The 23,351-nt window shown below is 51.0% G+C and overlaps 1 protein-coding gene and 1 long non-coding RNA gene across 5 annotated transcripts in view; one reads left to right on the top strand and one right to left on the bottom strand.

The window, feature by feature from the left end:
* Window positions 1-23,351, bottom strand: part of GABBR2 (gamma-aminobutyric acid type B receptor subunit 2) — a 500,245-nt gene that overhangs the window by 348,215 nt on the left and 128,679 nt on the right. The window lies entirely within an intron of this gene.
* LOC311432143 lies at window positions 9,639-16,724 on the top strand. The gene is made up of 2 exons (XR_014689846.1): window positions 9,639-11,473; window positions 15,859-16,724. It is a non-coding gene; the product is annotated as an uncharacterized lncRNA (long non-coding RNA).

Here is a 23,351-nt window from a genome sequence, read left to right as displayed (position 1 = left end):
CAGGACGGCAGTGACCTCAGGACAACAGGACACGGATGCACGTGGTGAGATGCGAGAGACTCTTGGGCACAGAGGTAAGGGCTGCCCATGGTCACAGGGCGTGCTGCTCTGTTGGCTGCTTCTCCTCTTTCAGATGGAAACACAGAGCGATGGGAGCAGTCCACATCACATTCCTGTCCACTCACCCCTTGAGAACTCAGCTGGAAGGAAGAACTGCCACAGCTGTACAAAACAGATAAGCTCTCCTCAGCCCATTCCCCGCCACCGTCTCACAGCATGCCTGAAGACGAGATGGTTGGGCTCTGATGGGCATCTCCTGGCCGTCAGGGGGACGGGAGATGGACGGCCTTGGAGTGAGGCTGGGAGAGCCTCACGCAGGGATGCAGGGGTTGACTCTGGCAACAGCCTGGGGCTACTCTTCTTGATCATTTTCCTCTCTGCCCAGCAGATACCCCTGAGCACACCAAGGTCTGCCACTGGCCTTTCCTTCCTCTGCCTAATCCCTCCGCGGCCACTGACCTGAAGGCTGCTGCAGCTTTCTACAACCACAGCCACCAGAGGAGCAGGAAGCACACAAGGACCCCGTCTCTACTCGCCTATGGTCCTACAAGCACACCAACAGGCCCCGCGGCTATGGACAAAGAGAGCTCGGCACGCCTCCGCACCACCCCACCCCATGTCTCTGTCAAACGTTGCCCAAATAAATGTTCTCATTCGCAACCTCATCGGCTGCTTTTTCCTGCCCTTCTTGGGGAAACTCTGGGGGGCTCTGCCTTTTGCAGAAGGAGCAAGTGCACCAGCCTTCTTCACGTGCTGGCATCAACAGAATTGCAAAGCAGGTTAAGTGTCCTAATCTAAGACCAGATTCTGCAGGCGTTTCAGATAAGCCTTTAATGATAAACACTTAGGCGACTCTGGAGGAGAGGAGTCTACTGTGTTCTTCATTTATTCCTGCAGATGGAATACAGCATTATAGTTCAGTTGCTGAATCTAAACACATTTTGCCATTAGTTCTTCTGATGCACCAGCTTCATCTACAGTTACATGAGGTCAAATACTTTTAACACTAAGTTACTCCAGCATGACTTTTGTTGTTGTCATTCATTAAGTGCAGGCATAAGCAATCACTTTTATTTCTTGTTTTCTTTTTTTTTTTTTTTTTTTTTTTTTTTTTTTCTTTAGGCAGAGATTAACACCTCTTTCAAATTAAGTCTGAAACAGGCAGCTCTGACCACTGCCCCTGCTACTGACAAGTCAAAAAGGAAAACTCCCACTTCTGGCAAGACACAGGAAAAAGACCAGAAATCCTAGAACAGGAAATTACTCACGCAAGCAGGAGTAATCAGAAGCTGGTAAAGACAGTATCACATCTTAACAGCAGGACCAGAGATAGCCATTGAAACCACAATCTATTTGAGCAGCAGCAGAAGTCTGCATAAACGACTAGAGTCACTTGCAAAGAACTAGTAATGACATAGTGTCGTGCTTTAACCCAGCCGGCAGCTAAACACCACACAGTCGTTCACTCGCCCTCCCCGCTCCCACTCTGGGATGGGGGAGAGAAATGGGAAAGTGAAGCCCGTGAGTTGAGATAAAGACAGTTTATTAAGACAGGAAAATAATAATAACAACAATAATAATAATAAAAAATAATAAAAACAATAATGATGATAATAGTACTCCTACTAATAATGTGTACAAACAAGTGATGCACAATGCAATCGCTCACCACTCACTGACCGATGCCCAGCCTAACCCCAAGCAGTCCGGCCCCCTCCACTGTCTAGCCACCCCTATATATTGTTTAGCATGACGTCAGATGTGATGGAGTACACCTTTGGGCAGTTTGGGTCACCTGTCCTGGGTCTGTCCCCTCCCAGCTCTTGATGCACCCCCAGCCTGCCCGTTGGCAGGACAGAGCAAGAAGCTGAGATGTCCTTGCCTTGGTGTAAGCACTGCTCTGCAATAATGAAAATATCGGGGTGTTATCAGCACTCTTCTCATCCTAAGCCAAAACAGAGCATTCTACCAGCTACTAGGAAGAAAATTAACTCTGTCCTAACTGAAACCTGGACAGTAGGGAAAGGAGGAGAAAATACAGGGCGCTCTGTGTACAAATGCCTTCTCTTCCTTATGGGGAGGCAGCAGGCCATCCAGGCTGCGTTCCCCCATCCCCAGGACAACTGCCTGCTTTGGTCTAACCTGGCTCTCTGCAAGAACACGGGCTGAAGTTCCCAACAGCCTGATGTGCTCATGCAGCAACATGGAAGCTGCTCCGCAAGCTCCGTGCATTTACTTATGGTCAAACAAAACCAAATGCCACTTTGTCCGTATAAGCGACCAACAAAGGTCACTGATGTCTGTCGCTGGGGTTCGGGCCCCACTGCATGACGTCAGGCGGAATTCTGACCCCAAATTGGACTGATTTCGGTCACACCAAGACTGATCTTAACGATGGCCTTCAGACTTTCCTTCAGGAGTATCTTTTCTGTTAAGGGAAGTGTCCCTGCAAATGACGTATACAATTGACACCACTTCAGCTGCTTTCATTTGGAGTAGAGTTTGGGGATTTCTTAGCTTTTCCTTAACTTCACCCTTTAGCTGAAACAAAGTTCATTTCAATGAACACTTTCCACCTTTGCTGAGCAGCTGCTCTTGCAATTGCTGCTACAGCTGCTTGATTCCCCTCCCCAGAATCACAACCCGTGCCTTTGGGCTTTTCAGTGTTCATTTTTCACTTAGTTCATCCTTCGTGCTTCCGTGGTGGGCAGAACAGACGTGTCACCCTGCCCAGAGATGGGGGGCAGCCTTTTCCTCTCCCAGCCACACACCTAGGCAGTGATGGGACCCAACTGGGGCACGCTTCTGGCCTCTCCCCCTCGGCGGGGAGCTCTCAGAGCCCTGCAGGGCAGGCAGCACAGCCCCAGACGGACCCCAGCATGCTCCCACAGCCTGCTGGCACGGCCCCACAGCCCTGCCCAAACACCAGGGCAACTTTTCCACCTCCCAGACCGGGCCTGGGCTCCGCATCACCTGCTGCCCCCCCAACCCCGGTACTACCCTGCCCATGTCACAGCAGGAAGGGGGTGCCCCATGTCACAGAGGGGCAGGGACGGCCTTGCCCCAGAACGCTGGCCCCAGCGGCAGTTGGGCGGTTGGGCAGCCCTGCCATGGCTGCCCGTGCTGACGGGGAGGCTGCTCGGCTGCCTGCTCCTCTCCTGCCGCTCCAGCCTCCGCTCTGGACGCAAACTGAACCACAGGAACTCAGCTCCACTCTCCTCTCTCCTCAGGCCCTCACCTCAAACAGCTCTCAGCGCCCTAAGGGACACGGACTGAACTAAACCACCACATACTCCCAGCCGCTCCTTTCCACCACTGTGCAGGATAATTGTACACAACCTACAGGACAGGTAAGATGACCCCAACCCACACCCACCACGGTCTCAGAGAAAGCAGGAAGGTGACACACTCGGGCCAGGATGGCAGTGACCACTCCATCAGGACTACAGGACACGGATAGATGTGGTGAGATGCTAGAGACTCCTGGGCGCAGAGGTAGGCACTGCCCATGGTAACAGGGATGCTGCTCTGTTTGGTGCTTCTTTTCTTTCAGCCACAATCATACAGCAATGGGACGAGACTACTGCACACTCCTGGCCTCCTTGCACTCGACCACTCAGCTGGAAGGAAGAGCTGCCAACACACTACAGGACAGGTAAGACTGCCCCAACCCACACCCACCAAGGTTTCACAGAAAGCAGGAAGGTGACACACTCGGGCCAGGACGGCAGTGATCACTCCATCAGGACTACAGGACACGGATGGACCTGGTGAGTTGCGAGAGACTCTTGGGAAGCGAGGTAGGGGCTGCCCATGGTCACAGGGGGTGCTGCTCCTTTAGGTGCTTCTACTCTTTCAGATAGAAACACACAGCAATGGGACCACACCAAGGCACACTCCTGGCCTCACTGCCCTCAAGCACTCAGCTGGAAGGAAGAGCTGCCAACGCAACTACAGGACAGGTAAGATTACCCCAACCCACACCCAACATGGTTTCACAGAAAGCTGGAAGGTGACACACTCGGGCCAGGATGGCAGTGACCACTCCATCAGGACTACAGGACACGGATGGACGTGGTGAGATGCTAGAGACTCTTGGGCAGAGAGGTAGGGGCTGCCCATGGTAACAGGGATGCTGCTCTGTTTGGTGCTTCTTCTCTTTCAGCCAGAAACACACAGTGATGGGACCAGACCACATCGCACTCCTGTCCACTCGCTCCTTGAGAACTCAGCTGGAAGGAAGAGCTGCCAACGCAACTACAGGACAGGTAAGATCGCCCCAACCCACACCCCCCATGGTTTTACAGCCAGTAGCCAGGTGACACACTCGGGCCAGGATGGCAGTGACCTCTCCATCAGGACTACAGGACATGGACAGCCTCGGTGAGACACTAGAGACTCTTGGGGACAGAGGCAGGGTCTGCCTGTGGTCACAGGGGGATGCTGCTCCTTTTGGTGCTCCTTCTCTTTCAGCCACAATCACACAGCAAAGGGACGAGACTACAGCACACTCCTGGCCTCCTTGCCCTCAACCTCTCAGCTGGAAGGAAGAGCTGCCCACGCACGACAGGACAGGTAAGATCGCCCCAACCCACACCCACCAAGGTTTCACAGCAATAGGAAGGTGACACACTCGAGCCAGGACAGCAGTGACCTCAGGACACAGATGGACGTGGTGAGATGCAAAAGACTCTTGGGCAGAGAGGTAAGGACTGTCCATGGTCACAGGGGGATGCTGCTCCTTTCGGGACTTCTTCTCTTTCAGATAGAAACTCACAGCAATGGGACAACACCAAGGCACACTCCTGGCCTCACTGCATTCAATCACTCAGCTGGAAGGAAGAGCTGCCAACGCAACTACAGGACAGGTAAGATGACCCCAACCCACACCCAACATGGTTTTACAGCCAGCAGCCAGGTGACACACTCAGGCCAGGACGGCAGTGACCTCAGGACAACAGGACACGGATGCACGTGGTGAGATGCGAGAGACTCTTGGGCACAGAGGTAAGGGCTGCCCATGGTCACAGGGCGTGCTGCTCTGTTGGCTGCTTCTCCTCTTTCAGATGGAAACACAGAGCGATGGGAGCAGTCCACATCACATTCCTGTCCACTCACCCCTTGAGAACTCAGCTGGAAGGAAGAACTGCCACAGCTGTACAAAACAGATAAGCTCTCCTCAGCCCATTCCCCGCCACCGTCTCACAGCATGCCTGAAGACGAGATGGTTGGGCTCTGATGGGCATCTCCTGGCCGTCAGGGGGACGGGAGATGGACGGCCTTGGAGTGAGGCTGGGAGAGCCTCACGCAGGGATGCAGGGGCTGACTCTGGCAACAGCCTGGGGCTACTCTTCTTGATCATTTTCCTCTCTGCCCAGCAGATACCCCTGAGCACACCAAGGTCTGCCACTGGCCTTTCCTTCCTCTGCCTAATCCCTCCGCGGCCACTGACCTGAAGGCTGCTGCAGCTTTCTACAACCACAGCCACCAGAGGAGCAGGAAGCACACAAGGACCCCGTCTCTACTCGCCTATGGTCCTACAAGCACACCAACAGGCCCCGCGGCTATGGACAAAGAGAGCTCGGCACGCCTCCGCACCACCCCACCCCATGTCTCTGTCAAACGTTGCCCAAATAAATGTTCTCATTCGCAACCTCATCGGCTGCTTTTTCCTGCCCTTCTTGGGGAAACTCTGGGGGGCTCTGCCTTTTGCAGAAGGAGCAAGTGCACCAGCCTTCTTCACGTGCTGGCATCAACAGAATTGCAAAGCAGGTTAAGTGTCCTAATCTAAGACCAGATTCTGCAGGCGTTTCAGATAAGCCTTTAATGATAAACACTTAGGCGACTCTGGAGGAGAGGAGTCTACTGTGTTCTTCATTTATTCCTGCAGATGGAATACAGCATTATAGTTCAGTTGCTGAATCTAAACACATTTTGCCATTAGTTCTTCTGATGCACCAGCTTCATCTACAGTTACATGAGGTCAAATACTTTTAACACTAAGTTACTCCAGCATGACTTTTGTTGTTGTCATTCATTAAGTGCAGGCATAAGCAATCACTTTTTTTTCTTGTTTTCTTTTTTTTTTTTTTTTTTTTTTTTTTTCTTTAAGCAGAGATTAACACCTCTTTCAAATTAAGTCTGAAACAGGCAGCTCTGACCACTGCCCCTGCTACTGACAAGTCAAAAAGGAAAACTCCCACTTCTGGCAAGACACAGGAAAAAGACCAGAAATCCTAGAACAGGAAATTACTCACGCAAGCAGGAGTAATCAGAAGCTGGTAAAGACAGTATCACATCTTAACAGCAGGACCAGAGATAGCCATTGAAACCACAATCTATTTGAGCAGCAGCAGAAGTCTGCATAAACGACTAGAGTCACTTGCAAAGAACTAGTAATGACATAGTGTCGTGCTTTAACCCAGCCGGCAGCTAAACACCACACAGTCGTTCACTCGCCCTCCCCGCTCCCACTCTGGGATGGGGGAGAGAAATGGGAAAGTGAAGCCCGTGAGTTGAGATAAAGACAGTTTATTAAGACAGGAAAATAATAATAACAACAATAATAATAATAAAAAATAATAAAAACAATAATGATGATAATAGTACTCCTACTAATAATGTGTACAAACAAGTGATGCACAATGCAATCGCTCACCACTCACTGACCGATGCCCAGCCTAACCCCAAGCAGTCCGGCCCCCTCCACTGTCTAGCCACCCCTATATATTGTTTAGCATGACGTCAGATGTGATGGAGTACACCTTTGGGCAGTTTGGGTCACCTGTCCTGGGTCTGTCCCCTCCCAGCTCTTGATGCACCCCCAGCCTGCCCGTTGGCAGGACAGAGCAAGAAGCTGAGATGTCCTTGCCTTGGTGTAAGCACTGCTCTGCAATAATGAAAATATCGGGGTGTTATCAGCACTCTTCTCATCCTAAGCCAAAACAGAGCATTCTACCAGCTACTAGGAAGAAAATTAACTCTGTCCTAACTGAAACCTGGACAGTAGGGAAAGGAGGAGAAAATACAGGGCGCTCTGTGTACAAATGCCTTCTCTTCCTTATGGGGAGGCAGCAGGCCATCCAGGCTGCGTTCCCCCATCCCCAGGACAACTGCCTGCTTTGGTCTAACCTGGCTCTCTGCAAGAACACGGGCTGAAGTTCCCAACAGCCTGATGTGCTCATGCAGCAACATGGAAGCTGCTCCGCAAGCTCCGTGCATTTACTTATGGTCAAACAAAACCAAATGCCACTTTGTCCGTATAAGCGACCAACAAAGGTCACTGATGTCTGTCGCTGGGGTTCGGGCCCCACTGCATGACGTCAGGCGGAATTCTGACCCCAAATTGGACTGATTTCGGTCACACCAAGACTGATCTTAACGATGGCCTTCAGACTTTCCTTCAGGAGTATCTTTTCTGTTAAGGGAAGTGTCCCTGCAAATGACGTATACAATTGACACCACTTCAGCTGCTTTCATTTGGAGTAGAGTTTGGGGATTTCTTAGCTTTTCCTTAACTTCACCCTTTAGCTGAAACAAAGTTCATTTCAATGAACACTTTCCACCTTTGCTGAGCAGCTGCTCTTGCAATTGCTGCTACAGCTGCTTGATTCCCCTCCCCAGAATCACAACCCGTGCCTTTGGGCTTTTCAGTGTTCATTTTTCACTTAGTTCATCCTTCGTGCTTCCGTGGTGGGCAGAACAGACGTGTCACCCTGCCCAGAGATGGGGGGCAGCCTTTTCCTCTCCCAGCCACACACCTAGGCAGTGATGGGACCCAACTGGGGCACGCTTCTGGCCTCTCCCCCTCGGCGGGGAGCTCTCAGAGCCCTGCAGGGCAGGCAGCACAGCCCCAGACGGACCCCAGCATGCTCCCACAGCCTGCTGGCACGGCCCCACAGCCCTGCCCAAACACCAGGGCAACTTTTCCACCTCCCAGACCGGGCCTGGGCTCCGCATCACCTGCTGCCCCCCCAACCCCGGTACTACCCTGCCCATGTCACAGCAGGAAGGGGGTGCCCCATGTCACAGAGGGGCAGGGACGGCCTTGCCCCAGAACGCTGGCCCCAGCGGCAGTTGGGCGGTTGGGCAGCCCTGCCATGGCTGCCCGTGCTGACGGGGAGGCTGCTCGGCTGCCTGCTCCTCTCCTGCCGCTCCAGCCTCCGCTCTGGACGCAAACTGAACCACAGGAACTCAGCTCCACTCTCCTCTCTCCTCAGGCCCTCACCTCAAACAGCTCTCAGCGCCCTAAGGGACACGGACTGAACTAAACCACCACATACTCCCAGCCGCTCCTTTCCACCACTGTGCAGGATAATTGTACACAACCTACAGGACAGGTAAGATGACCCCAACCCACACCCACCACGGTCTCAGAGAAAGCAGGAAGGTGACACACTCGGGCCAGGATGGCAGTGACCACTCCATCAGGACTACAGGACACGGATAGATGTGGTGAGATGCTAGAGACTCCTGGGCGCAGAGGTAGGCACTGCCCATGGTAACAGGGATGCTGCTCTGTTTGGTGCTTCTTTTCTTTCAGCCACAATCATACAGCAATGGGACGAGACTACTGCACACTCCTGGCCTCCTTGCACTCGACCACTCAGCTGGAAGGAAGAGCTGCCAACACACTACAGGACAGGTAAGACTGCCCCAACCCACACCCACCAAGGTTTCACAGAAAGCAGGAAGGTGACACACTCGGGCCAGGACGGCAGTGATCACTCCATCAGGACTACAGGACACGGATGGACCTGGTGAGTTGCGAGAGACTCTTGGGAAGCGAGGTAGGGGCTGCCCATGGTCACAGGGGGTGCTGCTCCTTTAGGTGCTTCTACTCTTTCAGATAGAAACACACAGCAATGGGACCACACCAAGGCACACTCCTGGCCTCACTGCCCTCAAGCACTCAGCTGGAAGGAAGAGCTGCCAACGCAACTACAGGACAGGTAAGATTACCCCAACCCACACCCAACATGGTTTCACAGAAAGCTGGAAGGTGACACACTCGGGCCAGGATGGCAGTGACCACTCCATCAGGACTACAGGACACGGATGGACGTGGTGAGATGCTAGAGACTCTTGGGCAGAGAGGTAGGGGCTGCCCATGGTAACAGGGATGCTGCTCTGTTTGGTGCTTCTTCTCTTTCAGCCAGAAACACACAGTGATGGGACCAGACCACATCGCACTCCTGTCCACTCGCTCCTTGAGAACTCAGCTGGAAGGAAGAGCTGCCAACGCAACTACAGGACAGGTAAGATCGCCCCAACCCACACCCCCCATGGTTTTACAGCCAGTAGCCAGGTGACACACTCGGGCCAGGATGGCAGTGACCTCTCCATCAGGACTACAGGACATGGACAGCCTCGGTGAGACACTAGAGACTCTTGGGGACAGAGGCAGGGTCTGCCTGTGGTCACAGGGGGATGCTGCTCCTTTTGGTGCTCCTTCTCTTTCAGCCACAATCACACAGCAAAGGGACGAGACTACAGCACACTCCTGGCCTCCTTGCCCTCAACCTCTCAGCTGGAAGGAAGAGCTGCCCACGCACGACAGGACAGGTAAGATCGCCCCAACCCACACCCACCAAGGTTTCACAGCAATAGGAAGGTGACACACTCGAGCCAGGACAGCAGTGACCTCAGGACACAGATGGACGTGGTGAGATGCAAAAGACTCTTGGGCAGAGAGGTAAGGACTGTCCATGGTCACAGGGGGATGCTGCTCCTTTCGGGACTTCTTCTCTTTCAGATAGAAACTCACAGCAATGGGACAACACCAAGGCACACTCCTGGCCTCACTGCATTCAATCACTCAGCTGGAAGGAAGAGCTGCCAACGCAACTACAGGACAGGTAAGATGACCCCAACCCACACCCAACATGGTTTTACAGCCAGCAGCCAGGTGACACACTCAGGCCAGGACGGCAGTGACCTCAGGACAACAGGACACGGATGCACGTGGTGAGATGCGAGAGACTCTTGGGCACAGAGGTAAGGGCTGCCCATGGTCACAGGGCGTGCTGCTCTGTTGGCTGCTTCTCCTCTTTCAGATGGAAACACAGAGCGATGGGAGCAGTCCACATCACATTCCTGTCCACTCACCCCTTGAGAACTCAGCTGGAAGGAAGAACTGCCACAGCTGTACAAAACAGATAAGCTCTCCTCAGCCCATTCCCCGCCACCGTCTCACAGCATGCCTGAAGACGAGATGGTTGGGCTCTGATGGGCATCTCCTGGCCGTCAGGGGGACGGGAGATGGACGGCCTTGGAGTGAGGCTGGGAGAGCCTCACGCAGGGATGCAGGGGCTGACTCTGGCAACAGCCTGGGGCTACTCTTCTTGATCATTTTCCTCTCTGCCCAGCAGATACCCCTGAGCACACCAAGGTCTGCCACTGGCCTTTCCTTCCTCTGCCTAATCCCTCCGCGGCCACTGACCTGAAGGCTGCTGCAGCTTTCTACAACCACAGCCACCAGAGGAGCAGGAAGCACACAAGGACCCCGTCTCTACTCGCCTATGGTCCTACAAGCACACCAACAGGCCCCGCGGCTATGGACAAAGAGAGCTCGGCACGCCTCCGCACCACCCCACCCCATGTCTCTGTCAAACGTTGCCCAAATAAATGTTCTCATTCGCAACCTCATCGGCTGCTTTTTCCTGCCCTTCTTGGGGAAACTCTGGGGGGCTCTGCCTTTTGCAGAAGGAGCAAGTGCACCAGCCTTCTTCACGTGCTGGCATCAACAGAATTGCAAAGCAGGTTAAGTGTCCTAATCTAAGACCAGATTCTGCAGGCGTTTCAGATAAGCCTTTAATGATAAACACTTAGGCGACTCTGGAGGAGAGGAGTCTACTGTGTTCTTCATTTATTCCTGCAGATGGAATACAGCATTATAGTTCAGTTGCTGAATCTAAACACATTTTGCCATTAGTTCTTCTGATGCACCAGCTTCATCTACAGTTACATGAGGTCAAATACTTTTAACACTAAGTTACTCCAGCATGACTTTTGTTGTTGTCATTCATTAAGTGCAGGCATAAGCAATCACTTTTTTTTCTTGTTTTCTTTTTTTTTTTTTTTTTTTTTTTTTTTCTTTAAGCAGAGATTAACACCTCTTTCAAATTAAGTCTGAAACAGGCAGCTCTGACCACTGCCCCTGCTACTGACAAGTCAAAAAGGAAAACTCCCACTTCTGGCAAGACACAGGAAAAAGACCAGAAATCCTAGAACAGGAAATTACTCACGCAAGCAGGAGTAATCAGAAGCTGGTAAAGACAGTATCACATCTTAACAGCAGGACCAGAGATAGCCATTGAAACCACAATCTATTTGAGCAGCAGCAGAAGTCTGCATAAACGACTAGAGTCACTTGCAAAGAACTAGTAATGACATAGTGTCGTGCTTTAACCCAGCCGGCAGCTAAACACCACACAGTCGTTCACTCGCCCTCCCCGCTCCCACTCTGGGATGGGGGAGAGAAATGGGAAAGTGAAGCCCGTGAGTTGAGATAAAGACAGTTTATTAAGACAGGAAAATAATAATAACAACAATAATAATAATAAAAAATAATAAAAACAATAATGATGATAATAGTACTCCTACTAATAATGTGTACAAACAAGTGATGCACAATGCAATCGCTCACCACTCACTGACCGATGCCCAGCCTAACCCCAAGCAGTCCGGCCCCCTCCACTGTCTAGCCACCCCTATATATTGTTTAGCATGACGTCAGATGTGATGGAGTACACCTTTGGGCAGTTTGGGTCACCTGTCCTGGGTCTGTCCCCTCCCAGCTCTTGATGCACCCCCAGCCTGCCCGTTGGCAGGACAGAGCAAGAAGCTGAGATGTCCTTGCCTTGGTGTAAGCACTGCTCTGCAATAATGAAAATATCGGGGTGTTATCAGCACTCTTCTCATCCTAAGCCAAAACAGAGCATTCTACCAGCTACTAGGAAGAAAATTAACTCTGTCCTAACTGAAACCTGGACAGTAGGGAAAGGAGGAGAAAATACAGGGCGCTCTGTGTACAAATGCCTTCTCTTCCTTATGGGGAGGCAGCAGGCCATCCAGGCTGCGTTCCCCCATCCCCAGGACAACTGCCTGCTTTGGTCTAACCTGGCTCTCTGCAAGAACACGGGCTGAAGTTCCCAACAGCCTGATGTGCTCATGCAGCAACATGGAAGCTGCTCCGCAAGCTCCGTGCATTTACTTATGGTCAAACAAAACCAAATGCCACTTTGTCCGTATAAGCGACCAACAAAGGTCACTGATGTCTGTCGCTGGGGTTCGGGCCCCACTGCATGACGTCAGGCGGAATTCTGACCCCAAATTGGACTGATTTCGGTCACACCAAGACTGATCTTAACGATGGCCTTCAGACTTTCCTTCAGGAGTATCTTTTCTGTTAAGGGAAGTGTCCCTGCAAATGACGTATACAATTGACACCACTTCAGCTGCTTTCATTTGGAGTAGAGTTTGGGGATTTCTTAGCTTTTCCTTAACTTCACCCTTTAGCTGAAACAAAGTTCATTTCAATGAACACTTTCCACCTTTGCTGAGCAGCTGCTCTTGCAATTGCTGCTACAGCTGCTTGATTCCCCTCCCCAGAATCACAACCCGTGCCTTTGGGCTTTTCAGTGTTCATTTTTCACTTAGTTCATCCTTCGTGCTTCCGTGGTGGGCAGAACAGACGTGTCACCCTGCCCAGAGATGGGGGGCAGCCTTTTCCTCTCCCAGCCACACACCTAGGCAGTGATGGGACCCAACTGGGGCACGCTTCTGGCCTCTCCCCCTCGGCGGGGAGCTCTCAGAGCCCTGCAGGGCAGGCAGCACAGCCCCAGACGGACCCCAGCATGCTCCCACAGCCTGCTGGCACGGCCCCACAGCCCTGCCCAAACACCAGGGCAACTTTTCCACCTCCCAGACCGGGCCTGGGCTCCGCATCACCTGCTGCCCCCCCAACCCCGGTACTACCCTGCCCATGTCACAGCAGGAAGGGGGTGCCCCATGTCACAGAGGGGCAGGGACGGCCTTGCCCCAGAACGCTGGCCCCAGCGGCAGTTGGGCGGTTGGGCAGCCCTGCCATGGCTGCCCGTGCTGACGGGGAGGCTGCTCGGCTGCCTGCTCCTCTCCTGCCGCTCCAGCCTCCGCTCTGGACGCAAACTGAACCACAGGAACTCAGCTCCACTCTCCTCTCTCCTCAGGCCCTCACCTCAAACAGCTCTCAGCGCCCTAAGGGACACGGACTGAACTAAACCACCACATACTCCCAGCCGCTCCTTTCCACCACTGTGCAGGATAATTGTACACAACCTACAGGACAGGTAAGATGACCCCAACCCACACCCACCACGGTCTCAGAGAAAGCAGGAAGGTGACACACTCGGGCCAGGATGGCAGTGACCACTCCATCAGGACTACAGGACACGGATAGATGTGGTGAGATGCTAGAGACTCCTGGGCGCAGAGGTAGGCACTGCCCATGGTAACAGGGATGCTGCTCTGTTTGGTGCTTCTTTTCTTTCAGCCACAATCATACAGCAATGGGACGAGACTACTGCACACTCCTGGCCTCCTTGCACTCGACCACTCAGCTGGAAGGAAGAGCTGCCAACACACTACAGGACAGGTAAGACTGCCCCAACCCACACCCACCAAGGTTTCACAGAAAGCAGGAAGGTGACACACTCGGGCCAGGACGGCAGTGATCACTCCATCAGGACTACAGGACACGGATGGACCTGGTGAGTTGCGAGAGACTCTTGGGAAGCGAGGTAGGGGCTGCCCATGGTCACAGGGGGTGCTGCTCCTTTAGGTGCTTCTACTCTTTCAGATAGAAACACACAGCAATGGGACCACACCAAGGCACACTCCTGGCCTCACTGCCCTCAAGCACTCAGCTGGAAGGAAGAGCTGCCAACGCAACTACAGGACAGGTAAGATTACCCCAACCCACACCCAACATGGTTTCACAGAAAGCTGGAAGGTGACACACTCGGGCCAGGATGGCAGTGACCACTCCATCAGGACTACAGGACACGGATGGACGTGGTGAGATGCTAGAGACTCTTGGGCAGAGAGGTAGGGGCTGCCCATGGTAACAGGGATGCTGCTCTGTTTGGTGCTTCTTCTCTTTCAGCCAGAAACACACAGTGATGGGACCAGACCACATCGCACTCCTGTCCACTCGCTCCTTGAGAACTCAGCTGGAAGGAAGAGCTGCCAACGCAACTACAGGACAGGTAAGATCGCCCCAACCCACACCCCCCATGGTTTTACAGCCAGTAGCCAGGTGACACACTCGGGCCAGGATGGCAGTGACCTCTCCATCAGGACTACAGGACATGGACAGCCTCGGTGAGACACTAGAGACTCTTGGGGACAGAGGCAGGGTCTGCCTGTGGTCACAGGGGGATGCTGCTCCTTTTGGTGCTCCTTCTCTTTCAGCCACAATCACACAGCAAAGGGACGAGACTACAGCACACTCCTGGCCTCCTTGCCCTCAACCTCTCAGCTGGAAGGAAGAGCTGCCCACGCACGACAGGACAGGTAAGATCGCCCCAACCCACACCCACCAAGGTTTCACAGCAATAGGAAGGTGACACACTCGAGCCAGGACAGCAGTGACCTCAGGACACAGATGGACGTGGTGAGATGCAAAAGACTCTTGGGCAGAGAGGTAAGGACTGTCCATGGTCACAGGGGGATGCTGCTCCTTTCGGGACTTCTTCTCTTTCAGATAGAAACTCACAGCAATGGGACAACACCAAGGCACACTCCTGGCCTCACTGCATTCAATCACTCAGCTGGAAGGAAGAGCTGCCAACGCAACTACAGGACAGGTAAGATGACCCCAACCCACACCCAACATGGTTTTACAGCCAGCAGCCAGGTGACACACTCAGGCCAGGACGGCAGTGACCTCAGGACAACAGGACACGGATGCACGTGGTGAGATGCGAGAGACTCTTGGGCACAGAGGTAAGGGCTGCCCATGGTCACAGGGCGTGCTGCTCTGTTGGCTGCTTCTCCTCTTTCAGATGGAAACACAGAGCGATGGGAGCAGTCCACATCACATTCCTGTCCACTCACCCCTTGAGAACTCAGCTGGAAGGAAGAACTGCCACAGCTGTACAAAACAGATAAGCTCTCCTCAGCCCATTCCCCGCCACCGTCTCACAGCATGCCTGAAGACGAGATGGTTGGGCTCTGATGGGCATCTCCTGGCCGTCAGGGGGACGGGAGATGGACGGCCTTGGAGTGAGGCTGGGAGAGCCTCACGCAGGGATGCAGGGGCTGACTCTGGCAACAGCCTGGGGCTACTCTTCTTGATCATTTTCCTCTCTGCCCAGCAGATACCCCTGAGCACACCAAGGTCTGCCACTGGCCTTTCCTTCCTCTGCCTAATCCCTCCGCGGCCACTGACCTGAAGGCTGCTGCAGCTTTCTACAACCACAGCCACCAGAGGAGCAGGAAGCACACAAGGACCCCGTCTCTACTCGCCTATGGTCCTACAAGCACACCAACAGGCCCCGCGGCTATGGACAAAGAGAGCTCGGCACGCCTCCGCACCACCCCACCCCATGTCTCTGTCAAACGTTGCCCAAATAAATGTTCTCATTCGCAACCTCATCGGCTGCTTTTTCCTGCCCTTCTTGGGGAAACTCTGGGGGGCTCTGCCTTTTGCAGAAGGAGCAAGTGCACCAGCCTTCTTCACGTGCTGGCATCAACAGAATTGCAAAGCAGGTTAAGTGTCCTAATCTAAGACCAGATTCTGCAGGCGTTTCAGATAAGCCTTTAATGATAAACACTTAGGCGACTCTGGAGGAGAGGAGTCTACTGTGTTCTTCATTTATTCCTGCAGATGGAATACAGCATTATAGTTCAGTTGCTGAATCTAAACACATTTTGCCATTAGTTCTTCTGATGCACCAGCTTCATCTACAGTTACATGAGGTCAAATACTTTTAACACTAAGTTACTCCAGCATGACTTTTGTTGTTGTCATTCATTAAGTGCAGGCATAAGCAATCACTTTTTTTTCTTGTTTTCTTTTTTTTTTTTTTTTTTTTTTTTTTTCTTTAAGCAGAGATTAACACCTCTTTCAAATTAAGTCTGAAACAGGCAGCTCTGACCACTGCCCCTGCTACTGACAAGTCAAAAAGGAAAACTCCCACTTCTGGCAAGACACAGGAAAAAGACCAGAAATCCTAGAACAGGAAATTACTCACGCAAGCAGGAGTAATCAGAAGCTGGTAAAGACAGTATCACATCTTAACAGCAGGACCAGAGATAGCCATTGAAACCACAATCTATTTGAGCAGCAGCAGAAGTCTGCATAAACGACTAGAGTCACTTGCAAAGAACTAGTAATGACATAGTGTCGTGCTTTAACCCAGCCGGCAGCTAAACACCACACAGTCGTTCACTCGCCCTCCCCGCTCCCACTCTGGGATGGGGGAGAGAAATGGGAAAGTGAAGCCCGTGAGTTGAGATAAAGACAGTTTATTAAGACAGGAAAATAATAATAACAACAATAATAATAATAAAAAATAATAAAAACAATAATGATGATAATAGTACTCCTACTAATAATGTGTACAAACAAGTGATGCACAATGCAATCGCTCACCACTCACTGACCGATGCCCAGCCTAACCCCAAGCAGTCCGGCCCCCTCCACTGTCTAGCCACCCCTATATATTGTTTAGCATGACGTCAGATGTGATGGAGTACACCTTTGGGCAGTTTGGGTCACCTGTCCTGGGTCTGTCCCCTCCCAGCTCTTGATGCACCCCCAGCCTGCCCGTTGGCAGGACAGAGCAAGAAGCTGAGATGTCCTTGCCTTGGTGTAAGCACTGCTCTGCAATAATGAAAATATCGGGGTGTTATCAGCACTCTTCTCATCCTAAGCCAAAACAGAGCATTCTACCAGCTACTAGGAAGAAAATTAACTCTGTCCTAACTGAAACCTGGACAGTAGGGAAAGGAGGAGAAAATACAGGGCGCTCTGTGTACAAATGCCTTCTCTTCCTTATGGGGAGGCAGCAGGCCATCCAGGCTGCGTTCCCCCATCCCCAGGACAACTGCCTGCTTTGGTCTAACCTGGCTCTCTGCAAGAACACGGGCTGAAGTTCCCAACAGCCTGATGTGCTCATGCAGCAACATGGAAGCTGCTCCGCAAGCTCCGTGCATTTACTTATGGTCAAACAAAACCAAATGCCACTTTGTCCGTATAAGCGACCAACAAAGGTCACTGATGTCTGTCGCTGGGGTTCGGGCCCCACTGCATGACGTCAGGCGGAATTCTGACCCCAAATTGGACTGATTTCGGTCACACCAAGACTGATCTTAACGATGGCCTTCAGACTTTCCTTCAGGAGTATCTTTTCTGTTAAGGGAAGTGTCCCTGCAAATGACGTATACAATTGACACCACTTCAGCTGCTTTCATTTGGAGTAGAGTTTGGGGATTTCTTAGCTTTTCCTTAACTTCACCCTTTAGCTGAAACAAAGTTCATTTCAATGAACACTTTCCACCTTTGCTGAGCAGCTGCTCTTGCAATTGCTGCTACAGCTGCTTGATTCCCCTCCCCAGAATCACAACCCGTGCCTTTGGGCTTTTCAGTGTTCATTTTTCACTTAGTTCATCCTTCGTGCTTCCGTGGTGGGCAGAACAGACGTGTCACCCTGCCCAGAGATGGGGGGCAGCCTTTTCCTCTCCCAGCCACACACCTAGGCAGTGATGGGACCCAACTGGGGCACGCTTCTGGCCTCTCCCCCTCGGCGGGGAGCTCTCAGAGCCCTGCAGGGCAGGCAGCACAGCCCCAGACGGACCCCAGCATGCTCCCACAGCCTGCTGGCACGGCCCCACAGCCCTGCCCAAACACCAGGGCAACTTTTCCACCTCCCAGACCGGGCCTGGGCTCCGCATCACCTGCTGCCCCCCCAACCCCGGTACTACCCTGCCCATGTCACAGCAGGAAGGGGGTGCCCCATGTCACAGAGGGGCAGGGACGGCCTTGCCCCAGAACGCTGGCCCCAGCGGCAGTTGGGCGGTTGGGCAGCCCTGCCATGGCTGCCCGTGCTGACGGGGAGGCTGCTCGGCTGCCTGCTCCTCTCCTGCCGCTCCAGCCTCCGCTCTGGACGCAAACTGAACCACAGGAACTCAGCTCCACTCTCCTCTCTCCTCAGGCCCTCACCTCAAACAGCTCTCAGCGCCCTAAGGGACACGGACTGAACTAAACCACCACATACTCCCAGCCGCTCCTTTCCACCACTGTGCAGGATAATTGTACACAACCTACAGGACAGGTAAGATGACCCCAACCCACACCCACCACGGTCTCAGAGAAAGCAGGAAGGTGACACACTCGGGCCAGGATGGCAGTGACCACTCCATCAGGACTACAGGACACGGATAGATGTGGTGAGATGCTAGAGACTCCTGGGCGCAGAGGTAGGCACTGCCCATGGTAACAGGGATGCTGCTCTGTTTGGTGCTTCTTTTCTTTCAGCCACAATCATACAGCAATGGGACGAGACTACTGCACACTCCTGGCCTCCTTGCACTCGACCACTCAGCTGGAAGGAAGAGCTGCCAACACACTACAGGACAGGTAAGACTGCCCCAACCCACACCCACCAAGGTTTCACAGAAAGCAGGAAGGTGACACACTCGGGCCAGGACGGCAGTGATCACTCCATCAGGACTACAGGACACGGATGGACCTGGTGAGTTGCGAGAGACTCTTGGGAAGCGAGGTAGGGGCTGCCCATGGTCACAGGGGGTGCTGCTCCTTTAGGTGCTTCTACTCTTTCAGATAGAAACACACAGCAATGGGACCACACCAAGGCACACTCCTGGCCTCACTGCCCTCAAGCACTCAGCTGGAAGGAAGAGCTGCCAACGCAACTACAGGACAGGTAAGATTACCCCAACCCACACCCAACATGGTTTCACAGAAAGCTGGAAGGTGACACACTCGGGCCAGGATGGCAGTGACCACTCCATCAGGACTACAGGACACGGATGGACGTGGTGAGATGCTAGAGACTCTTGGGCAGAGAGGTAGGGGCTGCCCATGGTAACAGGGATGCTGCTCTGTTTGGTGCTTCTTCTCTTTCAGCCAGAAACACACAGTGATGGGACCAGACCACATCGCACTCCTGTCCACTCGCTCCTTGAGAACTCAGCTGGAAGGAAGAGCTGCCAACGCAACTACAGGACAGGTAAGATCGCCCCAACCCACACCCCCCATGGTTTTACAGCCAGTAGCCAGGTGACACACTCGGGCCAGGATGGCAGTGACCTCTCCATCAGGACTACAGGACATGGACAGCCTCGGTGAGACACTAGAGACTCTTGGGGACAGAGGCAGGGTCTGCCTGTGGTCACAGGGGGATGCTGCTCCTTTTGGTGCTCCTTCTCTTTCAGCCACAATCACACAGCAAAGGGACGAGACTACAGCACACTCCTGGCCTCCTTGCCCTCAACCTCTCAGCTGGAAGGAAGAGCTGCCCACGCACGACAGGACAGGTAAGATCGCCCCAACCCACACCCACCAAGGTTTCACAGCAATAGGAAGGTGACACACTCGAGCCAGGACAGCAGTGACCTCAGGACACAGATGGACGTGGTGAGATGCAAAAGACTCTTGGGCAGAGAGGTAAGGACTGTCCATGGTCACAGGGGGATGCTGCTCCTTTCGGGACTTCTTCTCTTTCAGATAGAAACTCACAGCAATGGGACAACACCAAGGCACACTCCTGGCCTCACTGCATTCAATCACTCAGCTGGAAGGAAGAGCTGCCAACGCAACTACAGGACAGGTAAGATGACCCCAACCCACACCCAACATGGTTTTACAGCCAGCAGCCAGGTGACACACTCAGGCCAGGACGGCAGTGACCTCAGGACAACAGGACACGGATGCACGTGGTGAGATGCGAGAGACTCTTGGGCACAGAGGTAAGGGCTGCCCATGGTCACAGGGCGTGCTGCTCTGTTGGCTGCTTCTCCTCTTTCAGATGGAAACACAGAGCGATGGGAGCAGTCCACATCACATTCCTGTCCACTCACCCCTTGAGAACTCAGCTGGAAGGAAGAACTGCCACAGCTGTACAAAACAGATAAGCTCTCCTCAGCCCATTCCCCGCCACCGTCTCACAGCATGCCTGAAGACGAGATGGTTGGGCTCTGATGGGCATCTCCTGGCCGTCAGGGGGACGGGAGATGGACGGCCTTGGAGTGAGGCTGGGAGAGCCTCACGCAGGGATGCAGGGGCTGACTCTGGCAACAGCCTGGGGCTACTCTTCTTGATCATTTTCCTCTCTGCCCAGCAGATACCCCTGAGCACACCAAGGTCTGCCACTGGCCTTTCCTTCCTCTGCCTAATCCCTCCGCGGCCACTGACCTGAAGGCTGCTGCAGCTTTCTACAACCACAGCCACCAGAGGAGCAGGAAGCACACAAGGACCCCGTCTCTACTCGCCTATGGTCCTACAAGCACACCAACAGGCCCCGCGGCTATGGACAAAGAGAGCTCGGCACGCCTCCGCACCACCCCACCCCATGTCTCTGTCAAACGTTGCCCAAATAAATGTTCTCATTCGCAACCTCATCGGCTGCTTTTTCCTGCCCTTCTTGGGGAAACTCTGGGGGGCTCTGCCTTTTGCAGAAGGAGCAAGTGCACCAGCCTTCTTCACGTGCTGGCATCAACAGAATTGCAAAGCAGGTTAAGTGTCCTAATCTAAGACCAGATTCTGCAGGCGTTTCAGATAAGCCTTTAATGATAAACACTTAGGCGACTCTGGAGGAGAGGAGTCTACTGTGTTCTTCATTTATTCCTGCAGATGGAATACAGCATTATAGTTCAGTTGCTGAATCTAAACACATTTTGCCATTAGTTCTTCTGATGCACCAGCTTCATCTACAGTTACATGAGCCAAAACATAGCATTCTACCAGCTATTAGGGAGAAAATTTACTCTGTGCTAACTGAATCCAGGACAGAGACATACAAAGGATAGAAAGTTACAATAATGGAAGCAGATTCTAAATCTTTTTTAATGTGATTTGAGAAACTTATGTTCAAACATTTAGTAAGATTATCTCTGCTTTAATTTAAGAGTAAAATTAAAAAGAAATGTATATTATTCATTCTTCTCTTTGTCAACTACTGTGATTTGGAACACTATTTTCTCCGTTTTCCCCATGAATTCTCCCTGTTTTTCACATGAATTTGTTTTCCTGTTGAAAATTAATATATTCTCTTACCTCAAAAGGCTAACTCTTTTCTCTTTACTGAAGTAAATTTATGTGCCTCTAGTCTGTCCTCAAAATAAGGAGAGGGTGTTTCAATGTTTTCATTATGGATTTTTGTCCAAAAAAATCACCAAATTACTAAAAGATCTGAGCAAATAACTTAGTTAATCATGCTTGTTCCTTTTTTCTTTTTTTTTGTTTCCAATTACTTTTTCCAGTGTACTGTTAGTACCCACTAATATTTTGCTTCATGTAATTTCCAGATGAATAATTTCCTTCTAATACTTTTTTTCCCTGAATTTAAGACAATAAGTAGCTTTCTCTGTTATCTAGATAAGGTTTTCTGATATATTTTAAAAGGTAATTTTCCACACATTCCATATGATAATACTTAATTTCTCTGTAAAAAACATGTGTTCAGCTGACCTGAAGATAAGGCTGAACCAAATAATTTTGAGGATCTAGAGTGACCTCATAAGCCAAATAACTGCCCCAAATTGCATCTTTGACCTAAGGCATAGCTTTAGAAAAAACACTTACTCTTGGCTTACTAGAAAGGTAGGATTCAAAGCAAGCTTCAATAATTTGTTCTAATTATTAAATATCTTAAAACACGTAACCTCTTTCTAGACTTATTTTGTCTAGCTTCTACTTTGAATTATTCAGTCTTCTTATTTTTCTTTGCAGTCTGAAGCTGTTGTCAAAAGATTTTATATAGTTGAAGTGACAAAATGTCACCATCATCTGCTTGAGGGGCTGGGCATAACTCTTGGAATCTTTCCATATAAAGAGATTGTTTTACTGCATTTTAGCCATTTGCATGGATCTTCTCTGAAAACTTTGGAATTTATGACTATCTTCTGAAATTATTGGCAACAGAATAAGACACATAACTTCTTCTAAAATTCCCCTATTTATTTTTCTACCCATAAGGGAATCCTGTTTTGTTGAGTGCAGCATTATACTATGGTGACAGGCTAATTACCTACCAAGATTACAGACCTTCTGGAGACAATGCTTTCCAGAAGAGTATGATCCAGAAGAGAAGAGTATGATATCTATTAAGACATGCTGTTCTCTCACTAATCAGGATCACTCTGTGTTAGCGACGTGTTTTTGTTATTTGTGATTCACTAACTTTTGCAAGATAAGTGCCTTAGGAGAGATTACTTAGAAACTAACTCAAATTATTGACAAAATAATTTATTTTTTTTTCAACAGAGATTATAATTTCATCAAAGCAAGACCACTTTGGCAAGACATAATTTTCATTGATGCATATGAGTTAGTTTTCTCTTTCTTCTGTCAATTCATCATTAGTCAATACCTGAATTATTTGTTTTATTCTGTAGGTCCCACTTCAGCCTATAACAACTTGGACTATCCTTTATAGAGTTTTAAGATACTGGAGCAGTGTTATCTTTCTGTTCCTTTAATGATTCCAGTGGTCCAAGACACTAAAATTCATATCAAACTGTCACAAAGCTTTAACCAACTTCTCAGAAAACTTACATGCAAAATTATTTATAACAACTTGTTCTAAAATACCTAACCATCTATCAGCCTCATAGGTTGATAGATACCAAGATGCAGTAAAGCATTACTGCAGAAAAGCTTTCAGCATTTGTTTTTGTCATCTGTTCCCCCAAAACAGACACAGAAAATACATAAATATTAAATCAACACCTACTGTTTATACATTACTGACAATACTATTTCTTCCTAACAATAAACCAGTATCACTGCTATATTTCCTTTGGTCCTGATAAACTTAAATGTGTCTTATTGCTACCCTACTCCCTTCTCTTATCATCCTACAATGGCAGGATAATTTAGGTGGGGAGGAACCTCCAGAAGTTGCTTAGGCCAAATCCCTGCTGAGAGTAACTTCAATCATATGAGATTGCTCAGGGCCTCTCTAGGCTCCAAATCATCCTAACTTCTGCTTTCTAACAGCTGTTATCACATTCTCCTTTACTCTGTTTTCAGTAAATGGCAGACAGAAAAACAGTTAGATTTTTGG

This window comes from Aythya ferina (genome assembly GCF_964211825.1).
Source record: "Aythya ferina genome assembly, chromosome: 2".
Lineage (NCBI taxonomy): Eukaryota > Metazoa > Chordata > Aves > Anseriformes > Anatidae > Aythya > Aythya ferina.
The sequence above is the reverse complement of the archived record's forward strand: the minus strand, read 5'-3'. Positions and strand labels throughout refer to the sequence as shown.